The sequence below is a fragment of the Camelus ferus genome, chromosome 5 (assembly GCF_009834535.1).
Source record: "Camelus ferus isolate YT-003-E chromosome 5, BCGSAC_Cfer_1.0, whole genome shotgun sequence".
Taxonomy (NCBI): Eukaryota; Metazoa; Chordata; class Mammalia; order Artiodactyla; family Camelidae; genus Camelus; species Camelus ferus.
Window position 1 is genome coordinate 23,619,149 of NC_045700.1, and position 21,933 is coordinate 23,641,081.

The 21,933-nt window shown below is 36.6% G+C and overlaps 1 protein-coding gene across 3 annotated transcripts in view; it reads left to right on the forward strand.

The window, feature by feature from the left end:
- Positions 1 to 21,933, forward strand: part of ARHGAP15 (Rho GTPase activating protein 15) — a 574,294-nt gene that overhangs the window by 315,071 nt on the left and 237,290 nt on the right. The gene's annotated exons all lie outside the window — the stretch shown is intronic.

Sequence of the window (21,933 nt, forward strand, 5' to 3'; positions counted from 1 at the left end):
CAGATGCATGGACAGTCAGCTCAAGAGAGAAGAGAGCGAGGGGAGGGAAGAAAAGAGAGGAGGGGAGGGGAGAAAAGAGAGTAGGAGAGAGGAGAAAAGAGAGAAGGGGAAGGGAGGTGGGGAGGGGAGGGGAGGGGGAGGGATGGGGAGAGGGATAACAAGGAACCACTTACACAATCATGGGGTCTGGCTGAGTCTGCAGGCCATAGAGCAGGAGATCAGAAAAGGAAGACCACAGGCTGGAACCACACTCAGGGCTGAAGCTGCCTGTCCACAGGCAGTCAGAAAAGGAGGGTCAAGCAAAAACTGGAACTCCCTGGGCAGGAGGTATTTGAAGTCTCTGACCTCAGGAAAAACATAAACCACTTTTAAAGAGCTCACCTCATTAGATTATAAGAAACAAATTTAAAGAACCTCTTTAGTTTATTAAATTGATGTTAGGATAACCAATAAACAATGGTAATTTCTTTAATTGTATTTAATGGTAACTAGTAAGTTACATATAGTTTGGTAGAAATAAAGTATAGACTCAAATTATAATAATTTTGAAGAAAATGTAGATCTGACCTTGAATAAACAGAACAAATTGCATTGGTGATTGAGGACATAAAACAGCATAACCTAAAATGAATTTTTATTAATATAGACAATATATTATGGCAAACATAAAAAGCAAGAAAAAGTAAATAAATAACCCCTCTGTGTATTCATGTAAATTTGGAAAGCTTTGCTTAGTCTTGCCAGACAAGTTATTTATAATTTCTAAATGTAAGTAACAGAAATTTCTGTGACAATTTCTAGTCGTGACAACTTCTGTTACAGTGGAAATGGTATAATCAATGCTAGTTTGGCTTCTTGTTAATGATCAAGGCATCTCAAGAAGTTTTGTGTTGGAGGATGCTTTTCTAGAGTTTTATTATAGGCTCTACCCTCATGATATTTCTTAGTTTTAATTTTTTTCCTTATATGTAATCATGATATCAAAATCTTGTTGATTTTCTTTGGATTTCTACATCAGCTTACAGCCTTTTATTGGATAATTTTCCTTTATCTTATCAGAAAATCCTTTTCATGTCCAATAAGGAAGAGATGTCATTTTCACAATCAAGTATTTATTATAATAAGTTTGACTTAAAAAATATGTTTTAAAAACTGTTGAAAAATAGTTCCTTAGATTAATGAATGTATTTTAGCTTTAAAATGTTGAAATGGATAACCTTTCTCCCATCCTTACCTCAAAATGATTCTGCTTGCCCTCTTTCTTATTTCTCTCTTCCTTAACCTCCCCTTATTTTTACTCTTTTGCTTCTGGTTTTCCATGAACATTTAAAAAATACACTTTAATGAGCATTAACCAAAAGATGAACAAAGGAAGGGGCAAAGGAAGCCAGAGAGGGGGGAGAAGGAGGAAGAGATGACCAATGGGTGTTGCTGTCAATCTTAAGCCATTTTCTTTAGCCGGCTCTCATTTCCAGGACTGGACCAAAGTTACACAATATATACTAAGGTAACCAAGTCAGAGAAAAGGAAGGATCTTAGTAATAAAAAGTCTATAGTCCTTGAATCATGGATTATTGCTATAATCTTTATCTTTAAGCGTTACGAATATGGGCAAAATTCCAGGAAAAAAATATAAGGAAAAAGTACAGGCAAAAGTACAGGAAATCTAGTCACTGATGGTCTTTACTTTAGTGACATCTGCATTTTTAGGATATGACTGACACAGTATTTTAAAATCCTTATTTATACATTTATTTTAGCAGGAAGTTAATCCTTTATATTTTTCCGGTTTAAAAATCTAAATGCTGATATATTGCATATAAAAAAGCATAAAATGTTTGTAAATATAATTACCTTTTAGACACTATTCAATTGAGAAAAATACAAATATGTTTTTTTCATCTACTTTTTGACATCTCCCCACATAAAAATTAACCAAAGGCCACCTTTTGTCATATTAGCAACAGTGATGTTTTTAATTAGCTTCATTACCTCCATATGTGCTTTTTCACAAGCCTCAATTCACTTTAGCTCTCTAGTTCCTTCCAAAGAAGACAGAAGAATCTCTCCCATGCCTTGGATACTCCATGTATCTTTTTAGAATTCTATTTAACAGACCCCATGTTTGCCAGTCCAAAAGCCAGTTCCTTGAACAGTGGTAGCTTAATATGAAGACTGAATTCTTCATTTAGTTTGCGTTTGTCACACTGGATGGGGGGTCCCGGGGTCTCGGCAAATATCCCCAAGATGGTAAAGTTATTCCGGTATACAGCTTATATTTTGATTGGCTATTGTATTTTCAGTCTGTCATGGTTCCCTATATCCATACAGGAGGATAAATTTTGGGGGCCAAACAAAACAGGCAGTTTGGAAACAATTGGCTTTCATGGGCACAATCTTATTCTTTCTATATCCTTTGTTTTTTTTGAAATTGTGAAAATGAAGCCAATTTTTTTTTTCAGAACAGTGCAATTTCTTAAGACTCATGGAAAAGACAGCTTGGGTTGAATCTTCAATTTCAGCTTATGAGGAAAAAGAGTCAGTTGTATAAATCGAGCATATATGTTTGTCCAAATATTCGTTGTGTTTGAGTATTAGTGGAAAAGAGTATTTCACGTGATGGGCTTTGTCTTCTGGTTTAGTTCTTTAAGTTCTGGACTCCTATACTCATAAATCATGCATATTCAGGCACAAAACAGGTAATTGAGGGGAGCCATTTGCTCAGCAATTCCATCCTCTCTTTTGTACACACATTTGCAAATGTAACTGATTTGCATCTGTGCAGACACCCTTGAGGGACTTGTCTATCCTCACATCATTGTTAGACATCCAAGAAGTTTCTTTGTAAAACTCTCATTCTGTGATGCCAGATGGTTGACACAGCCCTACAACTTGAGCGAGGAGGACCAGTGCAGCAGGTAGAAGAAACAACACCCATTACAATCATTGTTGCATCCCCCGATTCAATAATGGCAAAATGTACTTCTTGTCATATGTTCATTCCAAACACAGAAATGAGTAAAATTGACATGGTTTTCCTTTTACACTAAGAATTGGGCACAGCTGCTCCCTTACAAACGTTAAAAGGAAAAATAAAAGATAATAACATCTTTAATTTCTCATGTTTCTCAGCATCTCTTAGAAAAACAGCTTCGTGATACATGGCTCAGTGGCCTGAAAATACCTACTCTTGCTACACTTTTTTTAAGCACTGTTTTCCTTCATGTTATAATTTGAGAGAAGAGAAGATTTCTAGCAAACATAAAGACTTGGGGATCTAAGGAAGAGAATCTGAAAACCTGAAATATGCCTAGTCATGCTGTTCAATTATTCCATGACATTTTTGCAGTCTTCTTTTGATCACTACTCTATACCATTCATTTACCTTGTTTGAAAAAATGTTAAACTAATAGCTAAATGCATGGAAAATATCAAGTAAAGATGAACATTTTAAATACTTGTTAGCCTTTCAATTATTTGTTCTTTCCCATAAAATTAAAATGCACTGATCAGGTAACTAATTGTAGTTGACTTTGGATTATATAATCTTCAAGTAATTATATAAACAATAAATTAACTGCATTAATATAACAAAATAAGCATTATTTTTACTACATTAAATAAAACCTTAAAATAAACCCAGGCATCCAAAACTATTGTTTGCCTCCGTTAAAAGGATTGTTTAGAAACTTCCTTAAGACCGCCTTCAGATCAGAGCGTAGACATAATTCAAGTTATTAACTTTTTCCGTTTAGGCTTACAGATCTTAGAGACACAAGTATTTCAAAAGAAGAACAAGATTTTCATGGAAAAGTATGAATTATACAGTAGTTTTATTGAGTCTTTATTGCTAATGCACATGGGGTTCAGAACCATAATGACGATATTGGGCACTTAAGTCATTAGGCTGTCATATTACAGCAAAATTATTTGTACTATATAATCATTGTTTCCTTTTTTATATTACACAGATCTAAGCTTAGTTCATCTATCTTTGCCATTACAGTGCTACTTTGTTGTTGTAAATACCTATTTTTTTAAGGATGATTTGAGTATGTCCGTTGTAGTTCAAGTTCATGTTTATTAGACCTTTGCTTCCTTAAAGCTGGGAAACAGGATAGAGAGAAGTTTTCAATCTGCCTCATGGTGTCTTGTTTGATTATGTATTGCTTCACAGTGTCAATTGCTGTATAGTTTATGTTTTAAGTACTTGTATACACACTAAAAATTTCAAAAGGAATGGGAGCCAGTTTCTTTTTTTTTTCTTCTCAACATTTCCATTTATACTCGTATTTAAGACACACACGTTCTTAAAATGAAAATGGAATTCTTTTTGTATTCAACTTTTTCTCTCTGGGGACTTTAAAGATGAACACATTTAAATGCTCTCCAGTGATTATCTGCAATAAGAACAAAATCATATGGGGGGGAAATATAAAGCTGAACCTGAAAGCTTCAGCTGAAAATCATTGGTGAGCATAAGGTGATCACAGCTTTGATTTTGAGAACTGGTTCCAGGGTTTCGTAAATCTTTTAGAAATGAATATTGATTATTATTATTCAATTTATCAAACTGCTTTCTCAGAATTTGCTTTGCTTGTGTTCAGTGCTGTGATGGATTCTTTGTTTTCTTATTAAGTCCTCGGGATTATGGCACAGTATAGCTCATCTGGCCCGTAGAGTGCTGTGGATTCCTTGTGAGTGTGTGTGTGTGTGTGTGAGTGAGTGTGAGCGTGTGTGTGTGTGATATAAAAATTGAGAGATGTACCCACTTCTGAGTTTGAATAATTTTTGGCTGAGACTATGTGAATTGATTCTCATACAGGGAAATGACACACAAGTAAAATCAGTAGTCTATTCAAATCATTGTACAGTCAAGTCAGCTAAATATATGGCAATTAAGAGCAAAACCAAAACTCAAATTGAACAAAACCAGTTTAGTCTGTAGTTAAGTATACTCTGTCTGAGTGTGTGTGTCTCCAATTTTTATGCCCAGACCAGAACCATGATTTGGGTAATGCACTATAAACCAGACAGTGCCCATCCAGCCATTCCTATATTAAAATTGATCATCTGAAACTGATCCTTTGTGAGAATTTAAAATTTTTACCTTGCCCTGAATTTTTAAAATAAAATACATTGAGTAGGAGAGAGGGTCAGATAAGCACTACCACTTTGAACTCTTATAACTGTCCTTAGCACAGGTGTACACCTTATAAACTTAAAACACCCAGCACTCCTGAGAACCTATAATTAACCCATTTACTCCTCCCAGATATATTTTAAAGTTTGGGTGTAAATTCAGTTCTGGTGGAGAGATGACTAGCACTTGTGAAATTTCAACAGAACAGTAACTTGAAAGTAGGCATACTAAAATTCAGAAGCTAAACTGTTAAAAGACGTAAAAGCAGAGTGTGACCTGCTTGGCCTGCTCCACCAACGTGAGTTACAGTCACCCTGCTGCTTTCTAACTGTTGTCCTTTTTAATGAATCACTCTGACTCCCCATGCAATTGTCTTACTCAGAACCTAACAGAAAGCTAGGGGGAGAAAGAACTGGAAACACAAATCAATTCAGAAATAGTCTCTGGCTTTGGTGGCTCTGATTCTGGGCATGTGACTGCAATTGAAAGTTTTCTGACACATTGTTGCTTGCTGCTGTGGTCAGGCCACCTCTGAGTCAGCTCCCCATACCGACTGCCAGCAAAGGCTCACCGTGGTTCCCAGGGTTGTCTTTGTACTGACATGTGCCCACCTTTAGACCTGACGCCTAGAGGCTTGCTTTAGAACTGCACAGTCCACTGTGGATGCCAATAGCCCCAAGTGTTTACTGGATATTTAAAATGGGGCTAGTCTGAATTGAGATATGCTGGCTGTAGGTGTGACATGCACACCAGATTTCAAAGACTTAGTATAAGAAAAGAATATACCTTCCTAATAATGTTTATTTTGATTATATGGAGAAGTGACAATATTTTGGATAGATTAGGCTAAATAAAATATACATATTATTAAAGTGAATATCTGCTTTTTCTGTTTTAATGTGACTATTAGAATATTTATAATTACATATGTGGACAGTGCTAGTCGAGGGGGTCTGCAGTCTCAGCCACATGCTAGCCAAGAACCAGCCTCTTGAGGAAACTCAGCCCTCTCCCCTTAATTGATACAGAGAATTGAGTTTATAGCATCATCCTTGTCATCCTTACTGTCATTAGTCATGCAGCTCTCCTAGCTTTACAATTTTTTTTCTTTTTCTCTCATTTACTTTCCTCCCAATAAATACCAATTAGAGTAACTTTAGTATTAGCTTGAATGTATGTTTCCTTAAAGATATTCGATGTTTTTAACATAAATTCTATTTTTTCTCCTTAAATAAGATAAGAAGGAACATAATTTTTCACTCATATCTGTGAATAGGTAAATGAGGAAAGAATACCACAACTCTTTCTAGATGTTCAAAGTTTGAAGAAAAGGGTCTGAGGGCCAGGATCTGTTTCTTTCCTTTGACTTGCTGTGGATATAAACACAGACTGTCATTCAGTGATAATAACCAATTACAATTTCCTTTCTTCATAAAACATTAGGTGAAGGTTTACTTTCTTAGAATGTAGGGTTTTAGCCATAAATTTTAAAGATATTGAATAAAAGAAATTAGAGCTTTGTTTTTCTTAAAAAATCAGAATATTCTTCTATTCTTTCAACAAATATATATTGAGCACTTATCATTTGCTCAACACTGTTCTAAGTACTGGGACTAGATTATCTAGAAAAACCAATAATATACAGGCAAAAATCCTGTTCTTGTCAAGCTAACATTCTACTGGGGGAAAAACAGATGTTAAAGAAGGAAGTAAAATATATATTAGTGAGATAGAAATGTTTAAAAACTTAAACAGAGTAACAAGCCAAAGAAAGGAGATAACACCTAAGTGGGGAAGGTTTGTAATTTTAAATAGAGAGGGAAACCTATGAGAGATGACTTGTGGGGGAAGACCTAAAGCAAGTGAGGAAAGTAACTGTGAAAATACCTAAAAAAAAAGTTTTGGGTCAGAGGAAGCAGTATGTGCAAAAGCCCTGAGGTAGGATGTTCTCAAGAGAGCACAAGAAGGCCAATGTTTCTAAAGCAAAATTAGTGACTGACAAATAAATATAACCAATTATCTCCATCTGAGGAATGGAAGCTTACCAGGAAGACACTCATTCTGAGGAGTTTTCTTTTGCTCTACTGGTCAGAGATAATCTTGCTTGAAAATTGTGAATATGACCCTCTGACCTACAGAAGCAAAGCAAAGAGTCTTCTGCCTACTAACCCATTCTGTCACCCCCTACCACACAAACAATTCAGCTCCTCAGATCTTCAAATTCTCCCAAAGACTGACATTCTATCTGCAATTAGTCAAGTGTTAAGGGTCTTTTTTAATTTTTTAGTATGTATAAGATATTTTAGCTGTGATTATTAAAGTACCTATTTGCATACCGTAAGGCTGCATGAGATATACTTCTGACAAGAAATATTGTTATAGAAGATAATGTTGCTGCCATATTTGTCAAAGAAGATCTGCCATTTCTATTTGAGTAGATACAAGATCTCAATCTTCAGGTATGAAATAAAGTATTTTATTTGTTATTTCTTATATTATTACTATTATTAGCTGAAGTGTAGTAGTAACTCACACCATGCATTCATCTGGGGAATTTATACTGCCAGGATATTTATTGCCATCAAAGCTGCAATCAGTAAACATTCATGCAGTTGGAGAATTTGGTATACAATGTGTTAAAAGTATGAGAAAGTGTACTGTATCTCAACAAGCAATTGCTAGGGCTCTTCCTATGCCATATGGACATAACTCTTTACTGACAGCTAATATTAATATAAGCTTAACTTAATTTCTGTATCCTTACTCCAAATTTCTTAAGTTATCCATATTCACTTTCTGTTTGGACACATCAATATTGCAATTTTTAATTGTTAGCTCCCAAAATCCAAGGGCCATCTCTATTTAACTCACTTTATAGAGTCTAGTGCAAGCTGTAATTTATGATAATGATAGTGAGGGTGATGAAGATGAGGAAGAAAGTGAGGAGGGGGATAAAAATAGTCATCCATCTGTGTACATACGAAGCATTGTGATCTTTTGCATCCAGACATGCAATCCTTACAACACTGCAACTCAGATTTTGTATCCCTACTATACAGGTAAGGAAATTGGGATCCAGAGAGGCCAAGTCACACAGTTCCTAAGTGGTAGATCTGGGACTTAAGGTCCGCTCTCCTAACACAAACGCCTGTGTGTTTTCCAGCATACATCTTGCCCGGAGAGTAATCAATTATCAATTTTTTTTTTTTTTTGCTGACCACTGACTATGTGTCAGCCTTGATGAGAGCATAGGGAGCACCCTTTAATTCCAAACTGGTATGTGAAGATCTGCCTCAGCCCACCCTCGTCTTTGATTTTTTCTTGTCTTCAGCTGTAGTTTACTTCATGTGGCCACAAAACTGGCAAAAGAAATATTTTTGCCAAACTGTTTTGTGACCCAGAGCACATAATTCTCAGTTGACCATTCCCTCACAATGGAGCAATTAACTTCCATTTCCCTTTGCAAGGCCCCACCCAGGATTCACGACTCTGTCCCCTTCTGCTTTCTTTAGCCATTACATAAGCCGACACCTGTTTGTGTTGTCAGGACGGTTTTCAGACTAAAGTCCACAGGTTGTTTTTTTCTTTTTTTTTTTTTCTTTTTTGCCATAGAGTGAAACAGCTAAACTTGCTTTCTGGTGACTAATTTAAGGGAATACTTCCTGATGGAAATTTCCTAACTGAACTGCTTGACACAAATGGGGAGGGAGTCAGATCCTGCTGGAAAGAATATTTCTCTTTGACTCTCGGTTCTGCTTTGACAGTTTGAAGGATTAAGGGATAACAATGACAGTAGTTATTATTATTACCAAATCTTACCGTGTCTTTCTCACCATTCACAATGTCCCTGTTGGAATAGATGCTGATGACTACATCTGTTGTGTTATTTAAAGGAGATCTTTAAGTCAAAATGAGGATGTGTATGCATCGCCTCATTCTGAGTTTGCTTAATGTTTCCAACCATATTTTAGAAGTAAATCCCAAATGCTTTTTGGCTAAGTGCATTTTCCTTTCGATTTTAAACCTATGTGTATTTTAAAGGTTATTTAATCCACACACTTCCAGTTTCTCTGGTCTTAAATCACCACTGTGTAATTTTTTTATGTAAGAGGTACTTTATGTCTCAAGAAGCTTTCAGAGACCTTTAAAACCCAAAGACATTTTTTTCCCAAGACCAGAAGTTCTACTTTGTTGAAAGTAAACAAGCTTGAAGAAAATCAAAATCTCAGCCTGTTCAATAGTGCAAAAGTTTGAATTTCATAGGGGTTGGAACTTGGCAAAATGCGGGTTCCCTTCCCTAGCTCAGTCCTCTCTACTCCCTCCTAGTTTAGGCTGAAACACATGGAGAGGATATTCAGCAGAATACTCTCCTCAGTGACATCTGTGTCTGGAGGAGTGTCCTGGCAATTGGCAACAGGACCTTCTCCCCCCAGGGGAAGGGAAGGCTCAAAACCCCAAATAATAATAATCTATTACAGATTTCAGGTTACCAAAAGTTAAAGAAAAGGATAATAGCAAAACACTTAACATTGCAACATGTCAAAAAGAACGCTACTGTAATTTCCCCCTTGGGGCATGTATTTTTCATATTATTATGCATAATTATGCATATAAATTTAAATATATTTCCATATTCTATTCAAAACTCTTTTCCTAAATGTGTAGAATAAAATGAAATTAATTGATGGCAATGACTGCATTTAGATTTGAAATCTAAGATTCTGGGTCACTGGAAGAATTGTACCAGTAGTGGGCGTCTAGAGAACAGACCTGGCTACTCTAGAATATTCTTCTGGATACTGGACAGTTTTTCCAATAAAGCTAAATCTGGGATTAGAGACATAAATATGTGCTGACAAAAACCCAGAAATCATGGTTGAGATATTTGAATAGAATCTTAACCCTGCTTCTTACTCTGTGGCCTTAGACAAGCAACTTAAAACATTGGGTGTCTTTTTCCACATCTCAAATTAAGGAGCGTTCTATATATTTAAAAATTAAAAAAAAAATTTTTAAGTAAGAAGCATTTACTCTATGTTCCCTTGAGTTCACTCCAGATTTAATATTTCATGTTTCTGTGACTCCCAAATGAACTATGCCCAAGAATGGAGTTATCTGATGGTCAAAAAGCAGGAAAAGCTTGGCAATTTGATTACAATTAACTCATCTAGGAAAAGAAATAAAATATTTGGGATAATAATTGGGTTTTGGCAGAAAGTAAATCTCCCATCCCCATTTTTTAATGGAAGGAAGAGTTAATCTGAAGGCATGACTGGAATCATTTGTCACAGACCTGGCTGGCGACCATTGTCTCAATATAGGACCCCAGATAGGTTCAAAATAGACAGCAAATAAAACAGCCGTATCCTGACCACATCAAGTGTCAAAATGATATGAGTCTTTCTGGGTCTTTTCCTAGTTTTCCCCCTTCTTTAGAAATGTATGCTCTGAATTATGATTATTGCAATGGAGCCAAGCATTCATCGGCTCCAGCTAGATCTTTGTTTAGCAAGCATCAGCTCACTGCCAGCTGCAAATTGCAGCTGTCTGTCAGCACTTGTGAGGACAAACCGCTCCACTAGCCAGGATCTCTGAGCTGTAGACTACAGACTGTGTCTTCAGTGCTGCTCAGCCCCGCCTTTGCATTTTCAATACCCTTCCTGTGGGGGAGAGTCTCCGTGGTTCGCAAGACATTATGGAGCAAACAGCTTGAAGCTTATGTCAAAATGATGCCTCTCGTAGAGGGTTCTGTCCCAGTAAAACTATCTCGTGAGAGACTGACTCTGGCCTGACATGTCCTGATCTCTGATATCCTGAAAAAGGCATGGGAGGCCACCAGTTTGACAACCAACCATTCTTCAGGACAGAGTGACCCCTGCAGCATGCCAGGAGAATGGGCCCAAGGCCAGCAGCCTGTCTCAGAGCTGGGGAATGTAAGGGTGAGAAGGCCACGGCCAAGGGGCAAAGCCGGAGGAAGGACATGGCCCAGGGTGTTGAGTGCGACCGTTCTCTGGGGCCATAGCGTGGAGGAGCTGGAGGCAAGACTCAATGGAATCCTTATCTTGGGAGAAATCCTAGTGTAGAATGTTCAAGTAAACTTGAAACTGTGTCACTTAAGAAGGGGCTTTGAAGAATAAAACATTTTTGCTTATGTAACATTTGCCAGCCGTCTAAGCAAATTTTTTTTTCTTTAAATTCCCAGGCATGCTTACAATGGGAGAGAAGCTGACAGCACCACACCAGATTTAATTAAAATATCTGTAGAATTAGCCAAAATCTTCCTTGTTTTCTCATCAGAGTGACTCATGCTAGATCTAAGGACCATTTTTTAGAGCAGTAGCAATTTTAGGAATGTCCTGAGAACTATCCTAAGAACTTAGGAATACCCTGCTTTCCTCATGTATTTGCATACAATAAGCTGTGAGTTTCTTAGAGGCTAAAAACTAGGACTGAAGGTTCTTCGGGGGCTTGGAATGCTCCTCCTACACTGTAGGAAGCGTGAGATACGATCAGTCAGTACTTGTGGAAGGTATGCTTTTAGGTTTTGTTTAATAATACTTTCAAATTAGAAAAATAAACCTGGAATTCTTCCCATTCACAGGGATATTATGAGAACTGCTCTTTGTTATGTAAAAGTATTGTTTCTGTAAGAAATGTGCCCTCTTGGGAAGAAAGGCACAGTGCAAATTCAAATTAGAAATAAAACCGTACAATATGTAGCATATGGCCAAAGTTGGCCTGAGCTCACTGGGGAAAACATTCTAAGGCTTGGGAAAAGTCACATCCCTGGTGTGTGTGTGTTTGTGTGTGTGTGTATGTTTGTGTATAGATCTGTGTATGTTTGTGGGCAGGGGGCAGTGACCCAGCATAAACACTTTCTTTCCCACAACTTAAACATACACACGATACTTAAAATAGTTTCATTCAGGGGTAGAAACCGTGAGAGTCACAGGATTGTTGAACAATAGCAAAGCTCTTTTAAGTCCATGATCTTTCCATATTCAAGAGCATTGTAAAATAAAAACAAGACTCTGCAAGAGATCGATATTTTCCAAAGGGAAAGCAACTTTACAGCACAGGAGTATTTGGATTGCTGAGTGCCTTCACTTCTCTCTGTGTTATAGTCGGCTGCTTTGTTCATCGTGAAATCTTTTTGCGGGATGTGTTACATGCGATGAGCTTTGGTGTTATAACAAACAGAGAGGAAGGCTGCAATAATGTATTTCAGTTAGGAAGAAGCACTTGAAAGAAATTGGTTTTGCTATACACATGATGTGAGCCAATCAATAGTGGTTTAGTCTGACAAGCACTGTCAATATCCATTGTCACAGTTCAGAAAGTCTTTAATGGATAGTTCTTTAAAACCCAATGATTTCAACACATGTTCAAAGTCTTGAAATACATTCTACCTGGCAGAAATTAATCACAGATAAACTCTTGGTTGTATACAAGATTTTTTTTAACTGAGAGCCAAGTAGCAGTCAATTAAAATTTATATCTATATTAATACATATTTAATTTTATATAAATTAATATATATGTTTAATTTATGCAACAGCTAAAGGCATAATCTAATAATACCAGATACATGGTAATTACCCAGTAAATGCTGAAAAAATGAGAGGCACTGAGGTGGAGGGTCAAGGGTGCACTTTTAATACCATCTATTCTGTTTACTTATTATTACAACTGTGACTGGTATGCAAAATATCTATCATAACCTCACAATTCATAATTGTTAGTTTTTATTGAATACTTATTATACACTGGATATTGTGCTGGGTGTTTTGCATATATTGGGGCATTTAATTGACACTACTATCCTTCGGAATATTGTCAACCCCACTTAACAGATGAGAAAATGGAGGCAAAAAGAACTTGCATTGCTTAAGCAAGATCCTACCTCTGTTAGGTGAGAGAGTTGAAATTCAAAAAATTTTTGTAGTATTTAAAAAAGAGAGAAGAAACGCATGAGAGCACACAGTTTTTGAAAAGAAACAGCATTAGCTGTTGGCAGGAGGCCACGTATTAGTGGTTCTTATCTGCTTTCCCTCTAAATGCTGATCCTAAACTCTTACTCCTATGAAGCAGCCAGGACTAATACAAGCAGACTCTGTGGTTGGGCACAGAGAAGAATGAGATTCTTGGCTGGGCTGAAAGAAGAGTTTGTAGAAGTGAACGTATGTGCTTATACTACTATGGGCTCAGTGTGCATCTTCTGTCTTTGAAAAAAGATTGTGTGATGACAGGAGTCGAGAAGAAGAACTAGGGAATTGAGAGAACCGGCTAGGTCACTAGGCATTTGTGTTTAAAAGAAAGCCCGCTGCACCTTACATCTCTCTTTCTGTATTCATTCTTGTCTTGCTACATACAGCCACCTGGAGCAAGTGAGTGATTCTCATACTCACCTTCTGCCCAGTACCTGAAGAGTTCATTCTTGTTCATAGTAGTTATAGCTCTGTGCAACCTAGAAGCCATCGTCAGCTGTTCTGACTGTAGGTCCAGAAAGTATTCAGCTGTCAACTCTGTTGCTGTCCTGTGATTCACTAATCTCACCTAAGGCAACTCATTTTCTTTTAGATCTACGACAATACATACCACCTAGAGTACTTTTCAGTCAGCAGTTCACCTAAAGCAGGTGATTTAGGTAGGACCTTAGATTGGAAGTACTTGACTGCAGTGGGAGGTTACTGCCGTCTCTCTACGTCCTTAGAACTTTGACAGCATCGCCAAACAGATGGAGAGGTAGGCAGTGAGACAGGTTAGGAATGCTCAGGGTCTCAAAATTAGACAGCCCTGCATCTGATTTCTGGCCTGGCCACTATTTGCTACTTGACTTAACCTCTCAGATTCCTAATCTTCATAATGGGCATCAATGAGAGAATCTATCACATTGAATGATTATAAGGATTAAATGAGATGTAACATTCTTAGTACAGTTCCTTTTCACATCACAAGTACCCTGAGAACATTATTAGTAATACATGCAATGTTAGGATGATCAAATTGGCAAAGCAGAGATTGAGACTGCTTTAAAAGAATTAATACTATAGATATTACTATATGTAATTGTATATATATAATTGTTATAATTATAATACTTAGATTATGAAAAAGTTAAATATACATATTTATTTAACTTTTCTCACAATCTAAATAAATACTTTACCACTTCCTCTCAAACATTGATTTTTTGGCTTAGGCATTTCTCAAACTACCTATGACTGTAATATAAATTTTTCTTTCCTGGTCCAGATTTTATGTTTGAAAAATTAAGGATACATTGTGGCATATTCTTGATCACACTTAGAGCCGAGAGTTTAGAGATTAAAGAAAAAGCTTCCAAGTTATCCCATATTACTCCCCTCTATACCCAGTGAGAATACAGTATCTGTACGCATATTTTCACAAAGGTACAAATACATACACACTCACACAAAATATGTAGTGATAGCACTCTCTTTTTATGTCTATATTGAGAGAAGATTTAAGTACCACCACCCAGTTCAAATACTGCTAAGCATGGTGTAGTATCTGAGTCAGTATGTAAAATCAGCATGGAAATTGTCTGATACTCTTAAATATGAATATTATTTCTTTCTCTAACTTGACTTTTTTTCGCAGAAATCTAAGTGTTTCCTAGAATTTTGTCATGCTGTTACCTCTATAGGGGGAACTTCTATGCCTACAACTCTTACTTTTGTTGTTGTTGTTACTGTTCTTTGTTTGTGGATCAGTGTTCACATTCATGTATAAGGCTCTTCTCATTTGATTTGGCTGTGGCCTGTTTTCTATCACTAAGAAAGAACTCATTCCTGTATTTAATATACTGCCCTTCCTCATGGAAAATATATTTCTACTTCATGGTGCTCTTTGTCTGGATTAATGCCCTATATTATTTTTTCTTTCTTTCTTTTTTCTAGTAATTTTGCTTTCAAAATCAGCTACTGCCTTATCTCAGGAACCCCTTACTTTAATAGCAAATTTATCAAAGTTTTGAACAGCACTCAAGCATATATCTCTACACACACCATAGGTTTTTGCAATTTAGGATTATTTTCTCTTCTTTCCTTTTTTTTTTTTTTTGGTGAATATGTAGTATTTCCATAACCTTTGATACAAAAATCTTTTGCAACTTTGGCTCAGAGAAAGAAACCAGATAGACTTAGAATTGAAAGAAAATAATGAAATTACTCAGTATTTGCAGTACAGTTTTGAGGCTGTCATCCTCATCATAAGCATCATACAAGTTATCCTTTAAGTAACTCAAAGCTGTGCATGAAAAGACAATGAAGAATTTACACATTACTGGAAAAAGCAACCGTGGCGTTTCCATACGGTTGAATAACAGGACCATGACAGTAAACTGACAACTCTTTATTGACATTGAAAATATAAAAATGTGGTTAGATTTGTCTACTTGAACTAGGTAATTTAGTGTAAAAGTAAACATTTTTCATTGTATGGATTCTCACTTCTCTTTAGATGGGTAGATAACATAAATACGAATCATTGGAGAGATAATGTATCCATATCCTTCTGTTCCCAACTGATTATTTATTTTGTATTTCTGCAGTGTTTAAGTGGGAATTAAGTGGTTAAAACAAAGCACTGCTGTTAAAATGCCCTGCATTCCCTTTTCCAATTATTTCCAGATTTAATCATGATTTGTGTTTCAAGTAAGTCACTTAAAGTTTCAATAACATAGTTTCTCAAGGGGTTGAAATTATGACGTCTGTTTACATTGAGCATGTGAAAAAAAGAGATATTAAATGACCAACAGCACATTAAGCTCAAACTTACACTTTCTGCCCACTCTGACACAGGGAGTTATGTGCAAACTTTTTCGAGCTCTAAAACCCGCTCTGGAAGAGCAAAGCCATATTTATTACAGCCTAATGAACTAGGGCAAATGTGTGTGCCTGGAAAGGAATCAGGCAGGAGGCTGAAAAGAAATTTAATGAACTTTATTTCTCAATTTTGGGTAAGGTGCTCTTGTTTCAGTAATTTAGACAGTGGTACAACAGGGTAATTTCGAATACAAGAAGATCGTATTGGAATATACAAGAGGAGACAATCAGTACTTTGTTATGTAATCCGTGTCATGGTTTGAGAAGTGTTTGAATCTCTGGGGATTAAGAGCCTGATATAACCCTGTTTTGTCATTTCTTTCTGGATCTCCCTCTCTGAACAATGCAGTGTGGTATGATGATTGCACTAAGCAATTGCCGACAGCTTTGCTCTGAACATCCTCCTAGACAATCTGTGTGGGGAGCTCTTAGCTGCTCACACAACCGTCTTATGTACACCTGATGTTGATCCCCATGTAAAACCTCACCGACACGGTGACAAAAAGTAGCCTGGCAAGTTGTCTGTAATAGCATTTCTAAAGGGTAATGACGCTACTTTCCTTTAGCAACGTTTCTGAAACGTTAGCCCTCCCAGCATTTCCAAGTGAAAAAAAAAATAATAATAACAACATGTGATTTTAACATGGGAATACCGCGAGAACAGCAGTTTGGCAGGAAAAAGGGATATTTCAAAATAAAGTCCCCAGCAAGAAAAATCCTGGCAGATGCACAATTCTGGATCGTATTATCCAAACTGTTGGATTCTGGAAGATTTGAGGGTTTTCTCTTGTGGTTCCCATCCTTGAATAGAATGGAGATGCATCATCCAAATTGTGTTGTTCCCCCTCCTGTTAATAAAGCTAGAAAATCAATATGCAAAGGGCACCTGGCACAATAAGCATTCCTACCTCTAGAGGTGTTTTTAACACCATAATGGCTGTCAGGTATAAACCTTGTGCTGGGTTAATGCCCATTCTTGCATGCTATGATATTTATTGAAGATCATCTTGAAAAGCCTAGGATCCTAACTATTCTCTGGTATGAGCAGCTTTTAACACCAATTAAATCTCTCCACCGGTTAAGAATGGTGCTTAAACTAATGCCTTTGCCCTATGAGTGTGGAGACTTAAATTGCATATTGCTATTCAAAATTCTTAGGCTTTGAAAAATATTCCATTTGTTTGGGCTTGAAAGAAAAGATCACTCATCAGTGGGGAAAAGAGAGGGTAAAGGAAATAAAAGTAAATTTCAGAATACCTGGAAAGCTAATCCAATTCAGGTTAACTTTTCGTGAAGGTGAAAATATGTAGAATTAAGAGTGATTCCTCGGTAAATCAGATTAAATATTTTGGAATTTAAACCAGTATCTCTTTAGTCTCTTTTCTTTTTTGAATAAAAAGTTTAAATGGCAACAGAAGAAAAAACTGCTCATTGGCTTAACATAAATCTTTAAATTGCAGTAAGCTTTCACCCTCAAAAAGTAGTTGAATCTCTGAGGAAAAAGAAAAGGCTGAATTCTATTTTTCATAAATGATGGATTATTGTACCACACTGTGTATTTTCCAGTAAAGTGTCCTTTTATTTGCACTGTGTGATTACAAGTTTCTAAAAGTATGTGTGGGGTCACTTGGGTGCTGTGGGAAAGTGGAAGGAACACTGTTCTGTTAAAATCAGTAGTGAAATCAGAAGCAAACTATGTCCTGATTATCATAGGCATGTGTTTAAATTTTGCTTTCCTTAATTGGTTATGTTGTATTTACTTAAAATGAACAATTTGGCAAGTTTTTCTCCCTTGACAACAGAAAAGCGTAAACTGTTTTATAAGTTTGGCTGTTAAAATCAGATTTGTAAACCACAATATTCAAAGACTTTCACTGCTGTTTATAGGGGCCCAATGATGGACTTTGCTTTATAGCCATGTGCTTTTTACATTTTTAGTTTGTATTTATAGTGCTTTCAAGTTATTTGGTTAATAAAAAGTATGCCGTATATTATAGTCATCTATTGACTTTAACTTCTGCATAACTCCTCTTAGGACAAAATGAGCAGAATGAATGATGGCAAAGGCCTTGTAATTTGACTTGTCATCTGAGGACGATTATTTATGGCATCAGGAAATGGAAGTTGATGCTCTAGTCTGTCTCCAGGAAAGTCATCATTAGAGGCGACTTTGGAGAGTTTGGCTATGCTAAAAACTGTGTAATCATATCCAAGACTGCTAGTTTCTCAGTATGTATGAGAAGGAAACAAGATAAAGCATTTAAAAATATACTTTCATTTTCTTTGAAAAACCAGTGTACCTCACACACATTTCTCACATGTGGAGCCAGATGGTGGTACTGAAAACAATATAATATACATATATATCTCTCTAATTAAGAGTACTATCAACAGAGTACCTAACAGGTTCCAAAAAGATATAACTCGGTATATAATTATTTTCACAATTTCACATTTATACTGTCTGTATGTGTTTTAAATTGCAAAGTACGTTTTAATCACATCATTTTTACTAGTCCCTAAACGGCAAAAAAAAAAAGAAAAAAAAATCCCTCTTTTGGTCCTGTGTTTCTTGGCATTCTGTCATGGAAAATGACAAGATTTTGAGGTGAGACAGGGAATAGAAAATATTACCTTTGGTAACCTGTGAAAATTTAGATTGATTATTCCATATTATTGAAAAGGGCAGACTTGAGACCAGAATTACCCTGAGGCCGATTTTTTCTGAAGGATGTTAAGTATTCCTTTAGCATCCAGTGCTGGAAACCCAGACCCGTGGGGCTTTGACACAGTTACCAGTTAGCACAGATCATATACAGCTGGCCCCAGATGAAAGGGGGTAGGATACCATGTAAGCACAGTATATTAAGGTGCTCGGAATGCCTTTTTCAGTCATACAGTTTTGAATCAGTTGATGCCTGATGCACGTGGTCCTGTAAAAGCACTTGCAGCATGCGTGGGTTCTAAAGGCACTTGCTGTTCCTCCAAAATGACATGAGTTCCTCCTCTGAGGCCCCTTAGGCTCTTATACCTCATACTCCTTACCATGCTGTATTATTACTGCATAGGCCATATGCATTTTTATCCACAACAGTTAAATCCAGCACTCCATGTATGCAATAGGTAGTCAATTCGTGTTTATTTTTTTTATCACCTAACAGCCCTGTCCAGAACTACAGGAGCCATGTGTGTAATTTGAAACCTTCTAGTAGCCACATTTTAAAAAGTAACAAGAAATAAGTTTTAATAATATGTTAATTTTAATAATATATTTTAGTTAACAAAAATATCCAAAACATTATTATTTCAACCTAGGGCATGAGCTGCATTTCAAATACTCGATAGCCGTGGGTGACTGGTGACTACCACACTGCTTAGCACAGGTCTAAAGCAGTGCCCCTCAAACCTTTTTAACTTCAGATGTACAAAAATATATATATAAAAATATTTGTGTAGCCCACCAGAGTAAATAGATAAGACTCTCTTAGCCAACAGCAACTTCCCAGGGGCTCAGGCTGCTCCATCTCCATTGCTCTGAGTGCTGAGGGTACCCATAACTCTCAGACCACGTAAGCATCTTCACATGTAATAGCTGGGAAGCTCTGGTCTACCGCAGTGGTTCCCAGCCTTTTCAAGTGACAGACCCATTGACTGCTTCACATGATAGTGGTTGTACTTTCTTAACCAATTCATTTAATAAATAGATAGTAGATAGATGATAGATCAGATTTGTATTTTTTATATAGATATGCTATTTGTAGAGAGATACATCATTAAAATAATACTTTTTTTTTTTTGCTTTTCACAGTCCCTTTACATTTTGTTAGTGTGTGAGTAGCCCTTTCACTACCAATAAATGAGAACTTAAGCAGGTCCTATACATTTTCCTTCAGTTTAAGGGAGTGATTCTTAGCAGGGAGCACTTACCCCCATCCTTCCAGGAGACACTTGGCAATGTCTGGAGACATTTTTGATTGTCACAACTGAGGAAAGGGTACTATTGACCTATTGTGGGGAAAGGCCAGAGAGGCTTCTCAGCGTCCTTCTCATCCTACACAGGACAACCCCCTACACACACACAAAAATTATCTGGCCTAAAATGTAAATAGTGCCAAGGTCGAGAATCTTGCTTTGAGGTAATATAAAATATTATGGCCCGTTAAATGGCAAGTACTATCTCAGTTCAGTATTCAATAGTGCATAATCCCATGTGATCATCAAAACTTTGAACTTAATTTAAAATTAAAACTCCACCCTACTCTTAGCTGGGAGGAGGGCAGGATGTTTTCCTCTTCCCTTCCTTAGACTCACACTTCACCGCAACTCCCCATTTTGCTAACACAAGTTTGCAACTACTTTGTGGTCAAAGCTAGAGGAAGGAGGTTGAAAAAATGTCCTTATTTGACCAGTTATAAGAAGGCTTCTCACACTCTGGGCCTGGCAGGCTTTTTAAAGCAGACACTCTCCCTCAGGCACTTCTGTGGGTTCCTTGGAGACCCCACCAGGAAAATTTGACTTCAGATCCTCTAATTCAGGCAATTTATTTTCTTCCAGCTACAGTTCCCTCCTAAGTCTCTCTTTTTTCCTTCTGTTTTCCTTAGGAAGGGATAGAATGGCTCAAGTCTAGCTCTCCTACAACTATATCTTAGCAAAATATTTTGCACCCAATAGCTACTTAAAAAATTTTAGTTGATTAAAACCATTCTACTGTAAATGACTGACTGAGCTCCTGATATTTTTGTTTGTCTCCCCCTTCCATTCTTTTGCCAATAATCCAATACATTAGAATACTAGATAAAAACCCTTTGAGACTGGGCCCATATCCAGACTTAACCTGAGACGAGTTACTTCACCTCTTTGACTCAGCTTCTTCATCTCTAAAATGGGCAGAATTAGTTTATGTACTTTAAAAGGTCATTCTGAGATTCGATTCAACAAATATTAACTTAACACTTACTATAGGCTAAATAATGTTTGAGGTATTAGGGACACATTAAGTAAGAACATTTATAAAAATAGATAAAAATCCCTGCCCACGTGGAGTTTACATTGCAGTAGAATTAAGTCAAATCATGTTAGATGCTTAAGAGAGTATGAAGCACATAGGAAGGTCTCAATATATTTTACTCATATTATTATTAACCCAATTGAATGACTGGCTTATTCCAAAATATGATTTGAAAGGAAAAGAACCTCTACATTCTTAGTTAAGTGCCCCAGGTCCTCACATGACGTCAGAAATTGGGTTAAGATAGTGAAGGGCCCAATTAAGATCTGTATCTCATGTCATAGAGATGATAAATTCCTATCATTTCATGAATCATTAATAATAATGATCATTATTAATAACTCTGTTAATAAAATCATTAATAATAAGATACCTTGAATGTATTTAGACTATGCTTAATGAAGGCATGGAGCTTAAGTATAATGTTCATCATCGAATTCATAGCCTTTAGCATGGCATCTGATAATCAGCGGACATTCAGCAAACATTTGCTTAGGAAATGAATTTGGCACACACCTAACTTTGAAATTGGCAGTGAGGATGGGAAGCTGAGGATGAGAGTCTGATGAAGACATGGCAAAATTTGAGGCAGTATGTGTTACAGAATTTCACCTAGTGGTAATTTCACATCAATAAGGAGAGTAAGAAGTATCTGCTACAGAAAAAGAAATCACTTTGGGTTAACTTAATAAAGAAGATTGCCAAAATTATTTGGGCAGCCAGGACCTTTGAAAATGCCTAAATTTCCTGCAGACAGTATATAATCATAATTAATTGAAATGAACGATTCTAAAGAGCTCCCCCACCTCCAATTTAGATGAATTTTTCTTTTCTACAATTTTGTATATGGATACAGATAAGTGAAATTATCCAGATAAAGGTTAGCATGGTAAGTATGAGGGAATGAATGTGAAAATAAATTGTGAATATAT